This window comes from Corvus cornix, chromosome 5, assembly GCF_000738735.6.
Source record: "Corvus cornix cornix isolate S_Up_H32 chromosome 5, ASM73873v5, whole genome shotgun sequence".
Taxonomy (NCBI): domain Eukaryota; kingdom Metazoa; phylum Chordata; class Aves; order Passeriformes; family Corvidae; genus Corvus; species Corvus cornix.
In genome coordinates this window covers 32,687,673-32,706,453 of record NC_046335.1, presented here as the reverse complement: position 1 = coordinate 32,706,453, position 18,781 = coordinate 32,687,673, and the positions used below count along the sequence as shown (strand labels likewise).

Below are 18,781 nucleotides of genomic sequence, written 5' to 3'. Positions count from 1 at the left end.
GGGAAGAGTCTTATGGACCCCATTACTGATCAATAGAGCCACTGTTTCCTGAAGAATGGCATTGCATACATATAAAAATAGCATTAAAAAAGTATAAAATATATGTGACGCAGTGCATGGACATCTTAGCAAAAGGACTTCGGGTTCAGGAACTTCCTGTACAGACACAAGCTGCATCTTCTCCTTGTTCATACAGGAGGGGAAATGAAAGACGAGAAACACCAAGGGTGGGAATTAAGACTGTTTTCATTTCCTCTTTCTTGTTTGTTACTTGGTCTTTCTCTAGTAAAAGAAAAAGAAAAAAACAAAAACAACCCGGCAACAAAAAACCCAGCTGCACCTGGGGTTTTCCATAAATGTTCTCTTGCAATTCAACTCGTTCACCTCCTGGCAACACTGAACTCCAGCAAAATACAGTGCACTCTCTCTTTAAGAAAGACTGCTCCCTGCCCAGCTGTTGACTTGCCTGAAGGTGAGACCTCTGCTTAAATTCATGGCTCCAGCTGTCAAAAGCAAAGAAAAGCAGCTTTTCCTTGGCGGCTCTCTGCTTTGGGTAGAATTTGACATCTTCCTCAGTCAGCAGAATTTAATCAGCATCAAGTGCCCACAGCCACTCAGCTCCACCACTGCTGGGGCTGGGGCTGGGGAACCAGACCTGCGGAGGAGAAGAGGGGGAGAGTCCTCAACACAGCAGGCAAAGACACAGGCACAATCACACGTTTCTATGGGAAATCCAAAGCTTGTCACCATCTAGGGAGAGCCTCATTATCCTATTTGACTTAAGAATTGCTGTTATCATGCAGTAACCTTACCCGTCTCAGAGTCTGCTGTGTCCTCCTGAGCAGCTGAGAGCAGTAAATGGAGTGAGTTATTGACAGCTAACAATGATACTGATTTTCCAAAGTAAACCTGCTGAAATGGGCTCAGGGATATAGTTTCCCAAATTTGAGTGGACAAGTAAAGCCAAGGGAGCAATTCCTGATATTGTTATGCCTTGCTTGTCCTCCTTCTAGGGAAAAGAGCACCTTAAGTTATTGTCACATAGATGCCAACAAACTAAATGATCCAGCACATGTCAGAAAATTCTTAAGCTGAGTGCCTAACCTATAAAGCCTAGCATGTGATGCATTCATGAACCTCAAATGGTCAGATCAGACAAGTGTGTGCACACATAGTTACACTCAGACTTGCCTATGGACATACTACAGCAGGAGGGCATTTGCTTTTTATCAGTACTGTCACCTGCTTCCTGCAACCAAGGCCCCAAATCCTGCAGAGAGAAACACACTGGGAACAGATCAGGATAAGGTGGCAGCCAGGGAGGTGAGGGTGTGGCAGTTCCCAGTCCAGGTTTTGACCCTGTGCTGATGTGTGTTTGGGGACTGCACTGTGCCGTCACTGGGAGCCAGCCTGGCTGCCCCAAACTCATTCCTCCCACCTGGAGTAGCTGCACCCAGCTCTGGGTCTTCAGCACAAGAAGGACACAGATCTGTTGAAACAGATCCAGAGGAGGGCCATAAAGATGATCCGAGGGCTGGAGCACCTCTCCTATGAGGAGAGGCTGAGACAGTTGGGATTGTTCAGCCTGGAGAAGAGAAGGCTCTGGGAAGAGCTTATTGTGGCCTTCCAGTACCTAAAAAAGGAGGCTACAAGAGACATGGAGAGGGACTTTGAACAGGGGCATACAGTCATAGAACAAAGGGGATTTGCTTTAAGCGGAAAGAGGGTAGGTTTAGGTTATATATGAGGAAGAAACTCTTTACTGTGAGGGTAGTGAGGCACTGGAACAGGTTGCCCAGAGAAATTGTGGATGCCCCATCTCTGGAAGTGTTCAAGACCAGGTTAAACGGGACTTTGAGCAACCTGATCTAGTGGAAGGTGTCACTGCCCATGGCAGAAGGGTTGGAATGAGATGATCTTTAAGGCCCTTTCCAATGCAAACCATTCTATGATGTTGGGGGACTTGCTTAGAGCGAGATGACTGCTGTTATGCCTGAAGTGTGCTCGGGGTGCTTTCTCAAGGAGACCTTGCTTACCTATTTAGAATAAACTATTCACAGTAAGTTATTTGTCTGTATATTTTCAACACTCAAACTCCAGGCATTCCTATACATGTAGTTCATTTTCTAGCACCTGCAGCTATTACCCATTTCCTGACAATGTCATCATGCCCGTTGAGGAGAGGAAGGACATGTTGGGTTGTTCTGAGGTTTTTTGAGGTTTTTTTAATGTTTACCTCTTCCACCTGTTTGATATTAGCCTGCATAATGGCCTGGAGTTAAAGCAAAGGAGGCTGCTGCTGGGAGCAAACAGGAAATGAAGCAATACCCTAGATAAGGTGGGCAAGGGCAGCAGAGAAACAAGCCTGTGGGGATATTAACTGGTGAATCTCCACGTGCCTCTAAGCAGAGGGGGTGATTAGCTCTCCTCAGATCCAAGCTAGGTATCAGAGGGATACTGAAGCACTGAATGCCCGTCAGCTAGGAAAGAAGAGGGGTGAGAAACAAGGAGATGGGTAACGGGGGAGATGCTGCAAATGCAGGTGGGAGTGCAGGTAAAGGCTTGCTGCTCAGGGAGTGGGGGACAGCTCGCAGGTGCATTGCAGCCCAGCAGCTTGACAGTGATCAATGTAGAGCTCCGGCTGTGAACTGTGTACTCTCGCAGCCTGTAGCCATGAATGTGGTGGGTTTTTTTCCCCTGTTCCTTTGTATTTGGGGAGTGAACTTCATAAAACCTGCATTCATCGTTTCTGCTCAGCCACATGACAAACTTCTACTGAACTGTGTCCTGGAGGGGTGATGCAGCCACAATAACAAGATCCCTCCTGCTCCAGTCATTAAGAACACTGCATTTCTCATGTCACAGAGCTGGGGGAGGGGACCTACAGCGGCCGAGAAAGCAAATCCCGCTGAGGATACTGTTTCAACATGAAGGAGACCATTAACCCAGTGCATTTACCTACAGAACTCACCATCAAATGTCCTATCAAAAGACATACTTTTAATCTTATGAAAATATCGCTCATCTTTCTCAACATTTGCCTTCCAAAAAAGCTGTTACTGATAAGCAAACTTACAATCTTGCTTCCCTTCTTAAACCTCTTTAAAGCTTCGCAATGCTAAAAGGCACAATGCTGATTTTGTGTTCTGTCTGGAGCCTCTTCTGAAATGATATTGCCTGTATATATAGGAGCAGCTAACTGAAGGCATCTGTTGAATGTAACTGTTTGAATGCTGCATGTTTGTTCTATATGTATTATTTTCTATATTACTTGGAAATAATATGTCTAATTATGTTTTTCTGACAGTGATATTATTTGTGAAGGTGGTTTTCTGCTGTCAGCCAAGTTCAGTGAGTGGTCAAATACTGTTTGTAATTTTTTTAGTAAAATTTTGTTATTGATTAATAATGTAGCTGTGTATGTTTAATTATTTTAATAGTTCTTCCCTGCATCTTGTAACTAGAAGAGGTGAGATACTCATTCACGAGCAGATCATCAGTTATTATTCACTCTAATGCAATTTCATGGAAGAAGATGAACTGTGACAAACTCTGTGTCTGTAGGATTACCCGCTGTACAGCACTCTGCTTGTGGGAAATGGGCCAACTAATAATGCTGGATTACAGAATAGATGGAAATGACTGAAACGTATTTTCTTTTGGGATCAGAAATGTTTTGCTAGAAGTCTTAGAACTTTCATTAAATTTAGTGACAGCAACTAGCATGCACTATTTTAAAAAGTACACATTCAGCAAATGTCTGCTGAGAACTTTACCAACTCCATTTTCTTTGTTTTCTAAAAAAAGGTCCTATAGATTCTGACACAGCCAAATTGCTGTGGCATGCAAAAATACTAGTGTTAGCTAAACCCTGGTAATTGTACAAACATGTGCTTTTAGCTGGGGCAAACACAGGATGAATGACATTAACTTTTCTCTTGGGTATAGACTAAACATACTTCTCCTCTCAGGAGGAGTCATGATTGCAGGTCCAGCAGGGCAGCCTGGCTAACGGGCAGTAACTGACCTTAGCCTGAAGATGTGTCCCAGCTTGATGTGAAGCCCAGCTCCTTCCCAACAATGACAACAAGGGGCCTGACCTGGTGAGTAGAGAGGGAAAGTGTATTATTAATGTTATTTAATTTGCATTACTGTGATACTTAAGAGCTCTGGTTTGGATTAAGGACTTTGTTGTGCTAGGCTCTGTTTAAACACACATAAAAACACGACAGCGTCCTCAAGAGCTGCCTGCCTTACACAAACACACATGGAAGTCAGGTATGGTTTCATGCTGAGGTTGGGCTTTGTCTTCCTTAATGCCTTGTGCTGCGCCAAACATGTTGTCAGTTGTTGCAGGCCCTCCATATCTCACAGCCCACACCTCAGCCTGCTCCTGGCTGAATTGGTAACTCAGCAAGTGCTTGTGTTTGCGTAGTATGCAAGGTACTTGAGGCCAAGTAGGACAGACCTCCTATCTTAAGGGTAGCTACAAAAAGACCCCAAGTATTGCAGTTCTGAATGGGAAGAGCTTGAACTGGCTGAGCATGGAAAACAAGCACCTAGCACTAAGCAACTCAGGGGTCAGGAGAAGGCAGAGTTGATCTGGCGTGGGCAATACTACAAGACCTCTTGAGACTGCTGCATGCTTGATGCATGCAGGATGACTAAAGGGCCACAGAGCTTGTTATTCCATGGGAAGTATCTCTCCATCAACTCTGAGGCAATCTGTTTAAAAACAACAACAAAACTGCCTTTGGAGGCAGCTACTAAAGCAGGACCAGTGAGAAGCAGTTAGTTTATCCTGTGAGAAATGTGAATTTGTTTTGCCTGTAGGCTGTTCATAGGACTTCTGGCTTTAGCACAAGTATCATAGAATGTTAAGGATTGGAAGGGACCTTAAAGATCATCTAGTCCCAAACCCTGCTGCCATGGGTAGGGGCACCTCCCACTAGACCAGATTGCTCAAGGCCGCAGAAATCCTACCTTGTTCCCTAAAACTTCCTCAATAAAGGTGAGTTATAAGCAATATCTGTCTTTCAAAGCAGCGATTCTTCTTTTACCCTGTGAAGGAATGGTGGCATGATCCTGAGAAGGAACTGGATAAAAACCTGTTTGGGTAATATCCAGTGTTCAGTGGCCTATAGTGACAGATTCATAGTGGTGTACATCCAAATGGTGCTTGAATTTATCATTTTCTAAAAGTAAACAAAGAGCTCTCTGTGCAGTAATCTTCTAATTTCCCCTCTTTCTCTCAACATTAAAGATTTGACTACATTACTTCTTAAAAACCTAGACTCATAGAATATCATCAAAGTTCAACTCCTGGCCCTGTGCACGACATCCCAAGAGTCGCACCATGTGTCTGAGGGCATTGTCCAAATGCTTCTTGAATTCTGTCAGGCTGGTGCTGCAACCACTTCCCTGGGGAGCCTGTTCCAGTGCCCAACCCCCCTCTGGGTGAAGAACCTTTTCCTAATATCCAACCTAAACCTCCTCTGACACAACTTCAGGCTATTCCCTCAGCTCTTGTTACTGGTCACTACAGAGAAGAGATCAGTGCCTGCCCTTCCAATTCCCCTGATGAGGAAGCTGCAGGCAGCTATGAGGTCTCCCCTCAGTCTCTGCCTGGATGCAGACCAAGTGACTCCACCTACTCCTTTTCTGGTTTCTCCTCTAGACTCTTAACCATCCTTGTTGCTCTCCTTTGGATGCTCTGTAAGAGCTTTTTATCTTTTTCCTACTGTGGCTCTTAGAACTGCCCCCAGCACCTGAGGTGAGGCTGCCCCAGTGCAGAGCAGAGAGGGACAATCCCCTCCCTTGCCCAGCTGGCAATGCTGTGCCCAATGCCTCCCAGGACAGGGTTGTCCCTCCTGGCTGCCAGAGCACTGCTGACTCATGTTCAACTTTCTGTCAGTCAGGACCCCCAAGTCCCTTTCCACAGCACTGCTCTCTAGTGTCTCGTTCCCCAGTCTGTATGTACACTCAGATTTGTCCTGCCCCAGGTGCAGAATCTGGCACCTGTCTTTGTTGAACCTAATTAGAAAACTAATTTAATAATATTATATTTATAGATATCCAGTCAGTTTGGTTGTGTTCAAGATCTGCAGAGTGCCCATCTGGACAAAGTTCATCAGTATGGCTACAGCATCATTTACATGTAAGTTGCATGTGATGTGCTGCTTGCAAATGCAGTGTCTTGTGGGTTAAACAAGTTATGTGGTCAGACTGATTCCAGGAAAGCATTTACATATCAAAAGATGTAAGAATTCTCAAAACTGGTATACGCTTAATAAACAAGCGTCCTCAGGTGTTGTTCAAGATGGTTTGGTTTTGTTCGGAAGGAAGGATGCAATGCAGCCAAGGTGTTGTGGTCTGACTGATAAACCAGTTCTGGTTGAGATGGGGCACAGAACCTACACCACTTAGCTAACCTCATTGAAGAAGTGAAGCAACTTGCGTCTTCTTTAATGTATTGCACTCTGGCTCACTCCTGTGATCAGTCACTCCCCAACAAAAAGACACATTTTTACTCTTGTAGACAAAATGTATAAACATTTGACCCCTGGAAATATGATATACAGCTAAAGACAGCCTTTGGAAAACCTGGAGTATGTACATGCATTAAAAATTTCTCCTATCTCACAGGACCAGCATGGTAGAAAAAAAGATAATCAGTTGTCTCTCTTGGTCTCCCTCTCCACCCCACTCCCTCATGCCCTTGCACTCCCCCTCCCTTTTACTGCAGGATGTGCCAGCATTTGTCTTGGCAAAAGCCAGTCTTGGATCTTAAAACTGAAGAAAACTCCAGTGAGTTTGTGACTAGCTCAGCCTTTACCAGGCCTCTTGTCCTCCCCCCCAGCCTGCACCATGAGCAGAGTATGTGGTGGTGGGTGTGCTCTTGGGAGATGCAAGAGAGGGGCACATGGCTCCCTTGCAAGCACATAGTTCAGGCTTTCATAAATCAGGGAATGGGAAGTGTGTGTAAATGCATGCTGGCAGAGCATGAACAGATGCCACAAGCCATGGGACAGTAAGAGGGTGCTACCATTCAGTTTGATCTTGGTCTGTACTTTCCATGGTGAAGTCAAATGAACAAGTGCTTTGTGGGCAGTGATAGGGACCTGGGTCCTTCTCTGGACTCAGGGCAGGTAACATCAGCTGATGGCTGTGTGATTTCCACCCACCGCCCTCCACTACACTATACACACGGTTGTTTGCTCTCCCTGTCCAGGCAATCTCTGGCACTGCTAGAAAGACTGCCAGCAAATCTTTCCACCATCACCACTTTTAGCAGTGGTGATTTCGTGACATAGAAAACTGTCCATTTGGAGTTGCAAAGCAGCTTATTTTCCAAAGAAACTACCAACCAACAGTTGGGTGATTCTCCTTCAGCCACACTCAGTCTGGTCTGAATTTCAACCAGGAACCAAGATACGACAGCTTCCAGTTCCCACCCCTGGTACCTCACAGTGTCTTGTCCTGATCATTAAAGATTAAATCACCCTGTGAGTAAACATGTATGCTGTTCTTAATGCATATGCATCTGCAAAGTCCATGCCAGGACTTGGGATGGAAAAGGTCTGGTGGGACTTTATGCATCATAAAATGTTAATAACTTGTGAAGCTCCATCCTAAGTTTGCTCTATTTCCCCCTTGTTAAATTTAAAGGAAATTTTTTAGATAAGCTTGTTCTCCTGGTCATTATTTCATATAACATCTTGTTTTTGTGTTAAGGTCATGATTTAGTTTAAATTACTAATTCTCTCTCCCTGTTGTTTTCTTTTCTGACATATTTAAATGCTCCTGTCCCTGCTCATCCATTCTTGTTTTGTTGCTTTCAAATCAGTTTATTTTACAGTCTTCAGGACAGTTTTCATTTTCCTGATCATCAGGGGTTGTGGTCTATTTATTTTTGTAAATATGGGTAACAAGGGCTGTATGCATTGTTCGGGATGAAGTTTTGATACTGCCTTATACAATGGTGGTAATGCTTTTCTAATCAACTAAAGTATCTTGTCTAATATATCCTCTGACTGTGTTCACCTCTTCCATGGCTGTGTCATACTGGTGGCTCAGTTATCCTGTAATGGATGAAAAAGTTTTGGTCTTTATTCACCACTGTTTCTTACAAATACTGTGTCCCTGTCTTTACAGCAGGAGCTCCTGCTGCCTAGGAGTATGACCTTTATGCTGTGAATTTCTGAAGTCATCACATTTTTCCTGGTATCCTACTCATCCTCTCTGTTATGTGCCATCTCGCCTTCAGTATTTTCAGTACTTTAGTAATTTCAGTAGCACACTATTATTATTAAATTTATGCCTCCATCAGCCCTGCTTAAGAGAAATAATAAATAACATCTCCTTAAATTTTGTCTTATACTGTTCCTGGTGGGAATCTCATCTTTAAACTTATAACACAATACTTCTGTTGCAACTCCTTTTCATCAATGGCAGAAGCTATGTATGCGCCTTTGCCCATCTATTTCTGCCAAACACTTTTCTCCAGTGCAAGAAAGCCAGGAGGAAAGCAGACCTCTTAACCATGTGGCAGAGAACAGAAGCGTGTCATGATATGATTAGCCCTGAGCAGAGATGGGAATAGGATCCCTAGAAGTACTTGGCAAAGCAGTTGACATACCTATGGAGGGGGACAGAAAAGGATTTCTGCTACTTGTACAATATTTCCAAATATGCTTTCGGAGCCACTGTGGAGGCACATTTTACTGGGGTTCAGCAATACATAGCTGTGGCCTTTACTCCATGCACAGAAGAGGCTAAAAAACACCCAAAAAGAGTCTTGAGTTTGTGTGGCAGTTCGTCTTCAGTCTGGTCAGTCCGTGGGGGAAGTCTCAGAGCTTTGAGTGCAGTGTTTCCAAAGGCTGAGAACAAACCCTAAGCATTTGTAAAAACCGCAGAGTGTACAGTTAATACACCCAGATGTGCTGTCAGCTCCACAGCACAGCACTGGAGTGGATGGAGTGTGTAAATCTTGGAAAGGTTAAAGCTGAGAGACCAGTGATATGCATAAAGACTCATGTTCCTTCCAGGAGAAGGAGGAGGAGGGGGTTGAGGTGTTATCATTCTCCATTAATCACTTACATCTCCAACCTGCCTAAATCCTCTGAAAAGAACCAGCAAAGAAAACACCAGCTGCTGTAGCTCCTACTTTTTCCTCTGTAACCACCAGTCTCCCTCCCTCCTCCCTGCCTTCCCCAGACTGTTTATTTTTACTGCTCGTGAATCAGCCAGAAACTTGCTCCCTGCAACAGGATCAGCTGAGAACAAGCTGCAGATTGAATGTTCCCTGAGATATCCTGGGTTTGTTTTGTAGCTTAGGACCAGGAGCAAAACAGTGGAGAAAAGGAGAGAAAGTGATACCTTCTTCCTCACCCAGAGATGGGACTTTCATTCTGCAGAGAGTGGGACTTTCCCAACTTGCTCTTTGAACAGCACTGCAGCTTTCACTAGAGATTCTGAGCATGCTAAGCTTATGAAAGTCACTTAAACTGTGGGTGCTTTGGGTGGGGAACCATTGTTTTATACAGGCGTGCCTAAGTCCTACAGCAGCCTGAACCACTGCACCAGAACACCCCACCACACCACAAGCAGCACAACACTCTTCTCTTTGGACACAGCTGTGCTGGGATGTGAGCAAAAAGAATAGCAAAAATATTCATCTTCCAAGCTCAATTGAGCCATGGCTACCCCAGCTCTGACATTAGTGCTTCAGCTCACACCAGAGGCAGGGGCGGGGAAGTCCCTATGTTAGTGAGGTCACTGCCCTGCTTAGTGAAAACCATCCTGAGTGACAGCCAGGTACATGACCGGGGTAGTGAAGAATGGCAAGTGGTGACAGAGAAGTGACTGATGGGGAGGAAAGGGCTGAGACAGAGGGAAACAAGGGGAAAATTGAAGGAAAAAAGGAACTGAAACAACCCCCCTAAGACAATTTTTGTAGGAAAAGAGAAAAAGAAAAGGTAAAATCATTCTTGGGAAAATGAGCATCTTCCTCAGCCAGGACAGGCTTGTCTCTCTGGTGCCTCTCTGAACCCACACTGCCTAACCACAACACCCATGAGTGCAAGACCTGTGCATTCTCCTGCCACACCACAGTCCTGGTCCCTAGTTGGATCGAACTACTGATCCCCAAGCAGTGAGAATTTGGGGAATCACTTTTGGAGTCCTGTCCTCCATAGAGCAAAAAACAAGGAAAACCTTATTTACAGAGCTGCCAAAATATTAGCTTTCTCCAGATTCTTGTGTTCAAACAGTCCACAGGCCACCCTGACATTTGCCATCTGACAAATCATGTGATCCGATTTAAATCCAGCATTTCAGTTTGTACGCTTCTGAAAGGCATGAACTGCTACCCCTGTCACCAGGTGGAATGGCAAAGCACTTGACTTGTGCAAAGGGGTGCGTCCCCCACGCAGCACTGCCACGGCATGCACGCAGAGGCTGAGCTGTCAGCTGGGCTCTGGCCTGGTGCAGAACTGCTAATCTCACACTGAAGAGGCTATTTGCTGCCAAGACTTCTCTGCCAAAAGATAACTTTATAATACTGATAATCAGGTGCCTTGTGATGATAAAATGCCTGTTGCTTGCCTCTGTATGAAGAGTTTCTTGCTGACATGCTACTTATTATGGCAAACCATGTTAATTACAGAAAAAGTAGTCTTTCACTGAAAAGAATCAACAAAATCTTATCTTAGCCTAGAAGTGGAGAAAGTGCAATCAATTAATTTGTTTCTGAGTCTAACCTCTAGACATAATAGATTTTATAGCATGGCTATATATTGTAATTACAGGATGGAGCAAGTCTATACTGTAGCTTGTATTTGAGTGTGTAATGAGGAGTGAAAGATTGATGTTCAGTGTGGTCAGATGACTAATACACTGTTAAAAGCTGAACTGGTCGAGCAAGAGTAACAGGCACCCGAGATAGCATTTGATGTCTTGCTGAATAATGATGTTGTTTCCTATGTTGATTATCTTCCTTTAACCTGGTAATTAACTTGTTCTAAGAGTACTGAGTGCAACACAACATTGAAGACACTGCTACTCCATGGGTAGCTGGTGTCATGCCACTACTCATCCCTGTGGTCTTTTTTCTCCCTCAAGAACACTAGGGGATTTTCCCAGACTGCACACAGTAGGCATGGATATATAAACACATGTGACAGATGACAGATGTCTTCTGAGAAATTGCATTAATGATACTCTTCAGTCTTGTCTGGGAAAACAATGAAAGTAAAGACGAATGTAAGAAAACACCATACCTTGATTGCAAAATAATGTTAGGTAAACCTTTAGCATAGACAAAGTCACTTTCATCCTAGGATTTGTGGGGGCTTTTTTTGTGTCAAACATATCCTTTCTGTAATGTGCTTCATAAAGACCTAGAGTACTCTTCCTCCAATGGAGTTCAGTGGGCTTTTAGCTCTCCTGCTGTGTTCAGATGATGATAAAACAATGTTGGGTCATTACAAGGTTTAAGCATGGTAGATGCCCTACATTTACTGTGTCTCTCTGTCTGAGTTCTCTGTAAAACTTTACTGTGTGCTTGGCAGTTTAAGCCCCGGAGATTTTACTGAATTTTACTGGCTTTATAACCCAATCATAACTTCTCTAAAAAAAAACCCCCAAACCAAAACCAACAGGTGGGATTGAGGTTTCACTGCAAAAACAAACAGACAAACAAAAATTTTAACAAAAGAAATCCTTCAATAAGGAGGTTTCTAGCACAGTATTTGGTAAACTTAGTGCAATACTTGCACACTGTATCTTCAAGCAATGCCACTCCTGAACTTTGAAAGCTGTAGGGCTCAGTTGTCACAGAAGTTTTTAAGGCTACAGGAAATAACAAAAGACCTGCATTTGTAATATCTGCATTGCTTCTGATAATTTCCTTGTCAGGATTGCATTTAAGGCTCTACGAGCTTGACTGGCAATGTCTAGGCTACCTGCTCCTGCAAGCAGGGGTGACTCACCTGGAATTTCTATAGCCTGAGCACTAACAAAGAGCCTGTGACTTCCCATCTGCCTGGGGCTCTTGTCTGCTGCCCTGTGTGCCTTTGAAGACAACATGTATTCAGAAACAGAGGGGGAGGCAGAAATAAAGGGACAGGGATAGCAACAAACCCAGATTACGGTTTGGGCACCTGCACTTCCTGTTTCTGAGTGGCTCCACTCACAGTTACAATGCTTAGTTTCTTCTGCTCTACAGAGGTACCCCCTGCAACCCTTAATGTCAGAAGAAGCTTTTGGTCAACAAAGCCAGTAAGTGAGGTAGGATTTGGATATGGAGAGGCATCACCAGAAGCAAACTCTGTCACGGTAGCAAGGGATGCTTCCTGAGTGTGTAGGCAGTAGGAGCCAAGTAAGAGTGTAAAAGCACTCCATGAGCTGATAAGAGCGGATTAAGAATTTGGCACTGAGAAAACCACTAAAGAAGGACATGTTTCAGAAAGGCAGAATGAGAAATCACCGCCTGTGCTGTTCCTGCCCTAATGAACTGACCACTGCTGGAAATGGTTATCTCAGGATATTGTTGAAACCCATCTACTATGATGGACGAGATGTTTTAGGTGTTGTAAGAAGGCATGAATGACGCTTGCTGACACTGAAGCTCCAGAAGCACTACACATGATTCTCATTTTCTCTCTCACAGGAGGCAGAAGAAAAGATACAAACTAGTAATATCCAGCCTGCTGTTTCAGACTCACCTACATGGGGTCCAGGCTGCTTATATGGTAGAGATCCCTTCAAGCCCTTGTAACCTCAGTCTCAAGCATCTCTGCCTCCTCTCCTGCGCTGCCATCCACCAGCTGGGGCTGGGTGTGTGAGGTGGGGGTGTCTGGAGGAGAGGGGAAGGCAGGCGGACAGCTCATGTAGAAAACAGCTTTGCAATGCCTAGATCCTGCAGTTTTTTCTTTCCCCCTATTGTTAAGTGGCATTGAGCACCAGCAAAACAGGAAACTGCTTCCTCCAGCTGCTGACCCAGCGAACCCAGGGCAGCTGCTGGCTGTGCAGAGTGGCCTCCCTACGCCACCCTGTTCCTAGAAAGTGTCGAGACATTTGGAGGAGTATTTAAGGAAGAGCAAAACGTACCAGTAAATCTTGAATAAGATTTGCTGGGCATTCTCAACAGAGGCAGGAAATAGTGCTGGTGAGGTGGTAGGTGACCCTTTTCTTCCTGAGACAGCAACACCCCATGGTATCAAGAGAATACACGCTGCTGGGGTTTCTGTCCTTCTGATGGGACTGCAAATGGAGGATAGCAATGACATCGTGGCTCCCTTTATAATTGCACATCCCTGGGTGATCTCTGATAACATGTTATCCTCCCTGGTGACATCCTGCTGACCTAGAATTCCCGTTGATTTGTTTTGGTTTATTTTTTGGTTTTGTTTTTTTAAATGTTGTGATATTCTTCACTTGGTCTTTTAAATACTTACATAGTTAAAAAAAATTCCTGTAACCTCAGTGGGAATGTTTGGTGGAAATTTTTCACAAGTGCATTTCTGTCTTTCTGAAAGTAGGACACATCGATGTGAAAGAAATGATGCTCAACCTAATCTCTGTCACCTCATTACTCTTGAGCTCCAACTTAATTACCTCCCTGATGCTTTGCACAGCTCTTAACCAGACATTTTGTGTCTACTTAAAAATCTGCCATGCTAAATGAAGTGATGACTATATATACCCTTCCTGCTGGAGAGAGGAGATGTGAGGTTTGGTAAACACCATTTCTAGAGCACCCAAAAGGTGCATGATACTGTACAAGCTTGATCCTGCACTAGTGGAGTTCACAGATGACTTACAAAGACCCACTGAAACCATGCTGAGCGCTTATGTCACAAACCCACGGTGCCGCACTCATGGCCACACAGTCTCTAGCTGATGTCTCTGTGGGCAGTGCAGTGTCACTTCCCAGCAGTGGTGGCAGCAGCCACAGACTGAGGACTGAGAGGAGGAGGGGACAGGCAGGAGAGCTCAGCTGTGTCACCTCGCAGGTGCACTCCTTCAGAACAGGCTGCTCTTACACTCTGCTCTGCTCTATGCACAGCTGAAAGTTACCAGGATCAGTCAAAACACACGGTGGATGTTCAAATTGCATCTCTCTCCTTTTTTATCTGACCATTTTCCTCCAGTGTTTTGCATTGGATTTGGAGGTATGTGAGATTGTCTTTTGCTTGCCCCGTCCTTCAAACTAAGCACATATGATAACATGTTGCTTCTTGTCTCTAGGCCCTTTCTCACACTTCGGGAGTTAAATGAATTGGCTCTTTAATTTCACTGTTCCCAGAAGTGTGTCGAGCACTACAGCATTATTCCTGGATTCAGTACATACATGCCATTGCAGGGTCTCCTTAGAGAGCACAGGTGACACTATCACTTGTACAGATGAACAAATCTGCATCTGGGCTTTTCCTTCAGCCTTTTCCCCCCCATTTTTTGTGAGATGGGGGCTTGTCACAAAACCACTTCGAGCATGTGTGAGACACTTACTAATATGGTAAATATACATCCCTCATCTTCCTTGACAGGGAAACTTTCTAAAATCTGGATGGTACTTCAAAACCATGTAGGCCTTGTCCAACAAACAATCTTTTTGCATCTCATTCAGATGGGCTTTGGTTTGCACTACAATAGTAATGTGGTGCATTAGAGTTTTAAGAAATGTATCCATATCTATTTCCTGGTCTCCCTCACAAAATATAAATCACTGTTAGCATTGCTATTACACAACGAAAATCAGTGTCTGTTGAACTCAAGGTTACACTTAACCTATCTTTGAAACTCATTATGTATAAATATAACATGATATTAAATAAAATAGGAGGGATTCACTAAAATGAACAGAAATGCTTAGGGAAGAGCTTAGGGTAAATTGACTAGTTCCTAAGACATAAGGAACCTGTTTCTTGAGGAGATCTTCTCTTTGGAAGTTCGCCTTCTCATTAGGAGAAGCTTCTCACTCAGCAGCTTTCTGATGGCATATTGTGGTCTCAGAAAGATCTTTCTAAAATGCCTTGTTTAGTTCTCTGTTGGAATCTATAAAGTATTCAGAATCTTTCTCTTTTTCAGGGTTACCAGCTGATGAGGCGAATAACATTGCTTGGTGCCTCTGTATCTATCTTGACCAACAAGTCTCTGATCATTGCCCCCTTGCATGTCCTTTATTTCTTTTCACAAGAGCCACTTACAAAGAAGGTTAAGACCCAATCTCAGAACTGACATTCACCGGTACATATGTAACCCACTGATAGCTTTGTTGGAAATCCACCTAATACCAGAAAAAAAGAATAACTGTTCCTTCCTCTTGTTAAAACTTCTTTTTACTCCCCTGGCACAGGGCTTAGGGATGTTTTGGTAGCTATTCCAGGGTTAATAGTCTTTCTGCTCAACCTCTGTTAAATGTTGGCTCTGGAAGGCTTTTCCTTTGCCTACTAATCTCAGATCTGGTGAGGCCAGTAAGGCAGTGAGGTGTGCATCTCTGTTTTTACAGTGCTAATGATAGACTTGTAAAGGGGGGGGAGGCTGTTACTAGGGTTTTGCTCTAACACTGACTCTTTTTCCTGTGCATAGCTATACTTTGACGTGGTATTCTTGAACTTATAGATCAAAGAGAATTACCAGAATGATCCACTTGTGAATTGTGGGCCATTATCTGTTATTAACTCATCTTGAGCACTGTGGTGAGCAAACTGTAATTTACAGTATGTTATTACATTTCTGCTCGCTGTGGTGTGCAGCAGCTGAATATGTGTGTGTGCCAGTCCATGATGAGTGGTAATCTTTGCTGGCTAATTTAAATAGATCTTTGCCAACCTCTACTAAGGTTGATCAAGAATTTAATTTACTTCTAATAGTTTTGTTTTTCTGCTTCCTGCCCCTCCCACCACATTTAGGAGAGAAGATTTCACCTTCTCCTTTTCTCTTCAGTACATGCTTGCTTCCAGGAAAACTTGGAAGCACAGCAACAACCTCCTCCAGTTCTCTGCCAGATTTCCTTCAGGATTTAATGATTCAGGTGGCTTCATTTGCTAAATTTTTGCCAAAAAAAAAAAAAGTAGTTCTCCACCGACACCATATAATAAAGTTGAGCAAACAGGAGGGCTGGTAGGAGACTTATTTTTATTGCCTGGCCCTGGTCACATGACAGATCAGGTTACAAAATACTAATACCCCTGCCAACTCTCAGGATCCACCAATTCCTCTTGCTACTGTTTTAATCCAACCTGCCTTTTCTTATTTTCTTTTTTTTTTCCTATTTTTTTCTATTCCCCCCCCCCTTTTTTTTTTATGTTAGGGCATGGGGTGAGGGGTAAGACATCAGGCTGGGGCAGGAGATAGAGTGAAAAGTAAGTATATCATGATTGGGAGTATCCCTTTAGCTCCTTCAGTGTTTGTTCAGCACTTTTTCACCAGCTGAATAGCTTATTCCCTTGGAGTGTTGGCAGCCTTTGGCAAAAGTAAAGCAATGTCAGCATTCCCCTGTTCCATCTATTTTTTGGAAAGGAATCGTTAAAAATGTTCCATTTTCACCTTGTTTGCAAGTTGTGATTAAGGCTTCTCCCCCAATTAAATTGTGACATTCTGGCTTGAAAAACAGCTTCAAGATTGGGAAGATAAGCTAACACACATGCACACATGCAAAAAAAAAAAAATCCTCCTTCTTTCTTGTGGAAAGAAATTCAGCAGTTCAGTGGAGCCACTTCTTTTATTAGCAGTGAGACAAATATATTTTCCAAAAAATTGCTGATAAAACAACAGATTTGAAAAACAAAAACTTCATGCGAGTCTCTGGAGTTCTTCATGGCAATTTCCCCCTTTGTCCCTTCTTCCAGTATACAGCAGAACCAGAGCTTTAGTGCCACTGGTTCCTGTAAGGAATCTGCCTGCAGAGGTAGATGCCCTGTATCTTTGTACAGTCTCTGATGTGGCAGCTACACTGCTGCTGACACCTCAGCTACATCAAGGTGGGCACCACCACAGCTGCAGTGTCCCAAAGGTACACCTCAGCAACAGAGGTAGTGCCTAATAGAGGGGGGGAGAGTTTTGTGCAAAAGGGAAAGAAACCTCTGTGATGCCCTTCCCACAGGCATTGATGCTTTTTTCAATAATAAAGCTCCACCTTTATAATGAGGAGCTGTGGCACAGAGAGGTTAGGAGACCAGTTCATGGCAACACAAGACTTCTCTGGTGAACTCAAGAGTCAGAATTCAGGTGAGAGTTGTAGTCCCTGTGTTACAGCTACAAGACCACCCATCTTCTCCTCTGGCAAGCACGAGTGGAAATGTACTTCTGCCTTCCAGTGTCTGTGACCATGGTAGTTTCCAAGGGGGAGTATGTTGCAATTGTTTTAGTTTTTCCATTTCTGCTCTTCTTTCACAAGTTGCCTATAAAAATCTGCAACACTCTTACATTGTCCATGTTCAGAGCTCTCTTGAAAACACAACCCTACTCTGATTTCTGACAAAACAACCTCTTGTAGTCAGGAGTGTGTTATGACTTCTCCAGCAATCAGGCAGTGTTAGAGGAAGTACGTGTCAACAATGACTCCATGCATCCACCCATCTTCGCTTGTTGTACCCACTGACTGTAAGCTGGTAGGGGCAGGGACCATCACTAAAATTCTACAGGGTTTTGGCCTATCAGTACTTGTAACCACAGCACTGATGGTGTCCCCTTAGAATGCCTGTTTTCAGGAGGCTTCAATCACATACATTCCTTATTTTTTATGAGATTTTTAATGCTATGAGGAACAATGGAATTTATTTTACTGAAGTATTTCCTCCTCAACTGCAAATAATACAAGCGCAAAAGCATCAGGAGGATAATACCATCCATGATATAGGAAAGTAGTGTTGGATCTCTACACTTCCCTTGACTCTTAACATAATGGAGTTACCTTAATAACCTCGTAGACTTTCATAAACCATGGCCGTGTTGCAATGACCTGCGTCTTGGGTATTTGTTTCCTTGTTCTTTAGGCAGTTTCGTTTCTGTGTGTGCAATCACAGCACCCTCTACTGCCTCCCGCTGAACCTGCAAAAGCACCATGAATAATTGTGAACTCCAAAAAGGATTTTTGGAGTGACTAGGCTCTCTGATTATCATGCGTTGTTTCATATATGGAACAACACCTCCACCATGAGAATGATAATGCAAGAAGGTATTTCAGTTCTGTCTAGAATGCACACCAGAGCTCATAAATGAACAGTATGAATTCCTCAGGGGCTCAAGCACCTATGAGCCTGAGAGCAGCTTTTCCTTTTAATCTCTAAGGCATTATCTTTCACTTTTGTTAGGTCCAAGGAGGAAAAATAGATCTGTTTTCCTAATGATAAACACGAAAAGGCACTAGGTCACGTGCTACTTCTGTGTGTTCCCGCACCGACTGTCACGGGCTTGACAGAAAACTCCCCTGTTACAGAACCCACCCCCCAGGAGCTTCAAGCGTCAGGGGTGCGAAGTGCCCTCTCGGCCCTACCAGGCGCAGGTTTCCCCTCTGCTCTTTTCGTAAAAATCCAGGGGTCTGCCTCGTTTAGTCTCAAATCCCGCCCCTCACCGCCAGCCGCGCTCAGCGGCGCCCCTTACGCCAGCCCCTTCAGCGCCTCACTGGGGGCGACGGGCCGGCTCCAGGTGAAGCCTGCGAGCGACTCCCGGTGCCCGGGCACGGACACCGCGGCACGCGCGCTAGGAAACACGGCCTCCAGGCCCCGGCAGGAGGCGGGCCGCTGGAATCTCACTCGTCCCCGCCCAGGAGCAGGCG

At 44.2% G+C, this 18,781-nt stretch overlaps 1 long non-coding RNA gene across 1 annotated transcript; it reads right to left on the bottom strand.

Moving 5' to 3' along the window:
- Window positions 1-235: 235 nt before the first annotated feature.
- LOC109145896 lies at window positions 236-18,735 on the bottom strand. The gene is made up of 3 exons (XR_002047579.3): window positions 17,918-18,735; window positions 4,028-4,100; window positions 236-655 (listed from the first exon to the last, which is right to left on the bottom strand). It is a non-coding gene; the product is annotated as an uncharacterized LOC109145896 (long non-coding RNA).
- Window positions 18,736-18,781: the final 46 nt, after the last annotated feature.